Source organism: Propithecus coquereli, unplaced genomic scaffold (assembly GCF_000956105.1).
Source record: "Propithecus coquereli isolate 6110/MARCELLA unplaced genomic scaffold, Pcoq_1.0 Scaffold250, whole genome shotgun sequence".
In the NCBI taxonomy this organism is placed as follows: Eukaryota; Metazoa; Chordata; class Mammalia; order Primates; family Indriidae; genus Propithecus; species Propithecus coquereli.
In genome coordinates, this window is record NW_012148064.1 from 900,181 (window position 1) to 902,961 (window position 2,781).

General features: G+C 33.2%; 1 protein-coding gene across 1 annotated transcript in view; it reads right to left on the reverse strand.

Moving 5' to 3' along the window:
• The window catches only part of CHL1 (cell adhesion molecule L1-like), a 110,551-nt gene that overhangs the window by 7,421 nt on the left and 100,349 nt on the right, over positions 1-2,781 (reverse strand). The gene's annotated exons all lie outside the window — the stretch shown is intronic.

Genomic DNA, 2,781 nt, shown 5'->3' on the forward strand with positions numbered 1-2,781 from the left:
GACAACTAAAAATACATAGAAAAAATTAGCCGGGCATGGTGGCGCGTGCCTGTAATCCCAGCTACTGGGGAGGTTGAGGCAGAAGGATCGCTTGAGCCCAGGAGTTTGAGGTTGCTGTGAGCTAGGCTGACCCCACGGCACTCTAGCCCAGGCAAAAGAGTGAGACTCTGTATAAAAAAAAAAAAAAAAAATGAAATGGTTTTAGTGACATTTTGAAAATGGTGTGAGAAATTAATAATTTTCAAAAAATATCAATGTGTCAATATGTTAATAGTAGAATCCCATAGTAGCAGATCAAAATGAATCAAGTTTAATTAGAATACAGTCATTTCTGATCTTGTAACCAAATATCTAAAATTTTTTTTATTTGATCCATAGTTTTGCTAGGAATCTATTCAATATAGTAAATATAAACCAGAAGATGTTAGCAATTTATACATGAAATAAAATATGTTCCTTACTGAAAATATAAGGGGCTATGAAACTCTATTTTAAGTGTTACGTGTCACACATCAATATTTAGTTATACCTTTCCACCATAGAATAAAAATTGATTATATAGTTACTAAATAACAAACAGGCTCCATTAAAAATGGCACCATGGGAGAAATAAGGCCAGTTATATGAACAAAGCCTTTAAGATTGAGCATCATTGAAACAGAATACAATTAATTTTGACCTTGAAAAACAGAAATATTAGTATTATGTTAAGTAGGGAAAGCTTTTGAAAAATAGAGCAAAGCAAGTGATTTATTCAAATCACTAAAGACACAAAAAGAATATTTCTGATTAATTCCATTTTTTTCTCCCACTTAGATTATGGACTGTGATCCACTTGAAAATTGACATGACAATCAAAAAAAGTCAGAAAAAAAAATGCTTGCGGATCAAACCCCATTCTTTGAATACATGCCAAATAACTTTAAAATGACCCATTTAGGTAGAACAAGAAGAAAGATACACAATAGTAGATTCTAATTTGTACAAAAGTCATCATTTCAGAATGTTTAGTGATATCAAGATGTATCTCCTCAGTGGAAATATAGTTTTTTTTTTCAAGGATCATGTTGAAATTCAGTGGGAAAAGAGATTACAATTTTTTTTCCTGTAAATATGGCAAGACATGCCTACAGAAGAGAAATCAGTGTCAACTGGGGAAGGGGGCAGTAGCTGGAATACTGAAAATGCAGATTCCTGAAAAAGAGCACAAACACATCAGTAAGGAACATTTTAAAATTACTGACACAGAAGACAGTGAAGAAATCTGCTTTAAGACACACAAGCATATTAGCTATAGTTTTAGTTTGAAGAAAAGATGTGGCATCAGTTATAAAATCACACAAACAGCATTTCCATCCTCCAAAAAACAATTTCTCAAGCATGAATGCAACCAAGCCCAAATTTTTCAACATGTATACTAGAATGTATCACATCTGTAAGAAAATTCTGTGAATATTTTTTTTTCTGATATGCTGCAGAATGGCAAGAATGGGATTAGCATTTCTCATGCATATGATGGTCTTGGTTCTATCAAAACAGCAGCCATCTCCATGCCTTAAACTCTGTTTTTTAAAAATCCAGAAGTTGCACATTTAGACTCCTACCACTCTGACTTCTCTTCTTTGTATTGAATACTTGATGCCAGTTTGAAATCTTGAGAAATAAGATCTTTTCAGTTACTAAAAAGTTTTCAATCACCATCTTTAAGTCTCACTTTTATGAAGAGACAAACGAGTTCTTCATCTCACTTGGTGTTCAATTCATCCTTGGGGACAATTTGTGGGTTTTGGGGGGAGAAATCGTTTGAATATTTTTCCCATATAAACAAGTTTTAGGTATTTAAAACATCTAAGGAAAACATAAGCCCTTTATTATTTAGATACAGTAGGAACAGTAAGAGGAAGAAACAAACTGACAGTAAAGATCAGAGCATAACCATTCTCATACAAATACATGCATTTACTGTGATTTGCAAGCTTGAATATATTTTAATATAACATCTTTAATAAATGACAATTTAATTTTCTTCTTTACTATTTCCTCCTCTTCCTGATGTTTCTTCCATTGACTCTATCATTTTCTAATTGACAATTTGGAAAAGCATCCAGAACACAGTCTGACACACGGTACATGGTAAATTAATGATGCTTTCTATTTATTTCCCTTCCTGCCGTCTCTCATTTCCCTCATCCTTTCCCCACACACCCGTTCACATCTGTCCACGGTAAACCCTACACAGGTCTTTCTTTTTAAACTTCTTAGTGTGTACATCAGTTCCTCTGATCCATTTTCCTTCGTATTTCTCTGCTAAGGCCCTCTTGATATTATAGAAAGCTTAGCAAGAACACTGCTAAAATCATAATTGGAGAAATAATTTGGGAAGGTAAATGGTTATAAGGTAGGAAAAAATAGAAAAGTATAATTGAATTAGAATTGTACTACAAGTGAAACAATAGATTTATGGGCCATTTCACACCAGTCATTTGACATCAATCACTAGACAGTAAAATAAAATTGACATATGAGTCAATGTATATGAGTCAAGGCATGGAAGTGAGATGTATTAGATCTGTGTATCAAAATACCTGTGAAGGCAAGAAACAACTATTGTCTGTATGGAAACATTTCCAAAAGAAAAATATCCCTCTACTAACCTTGTGAATACCTTTATGACCTTCTGTCCCCTATTTAATTAAGAAAAATTATAGTTCCTGATGTTGTATACACTAAGCTACAATGTGATTGGTGTTGTGCAGAAATCCATAAATTGAGTCAATGTGA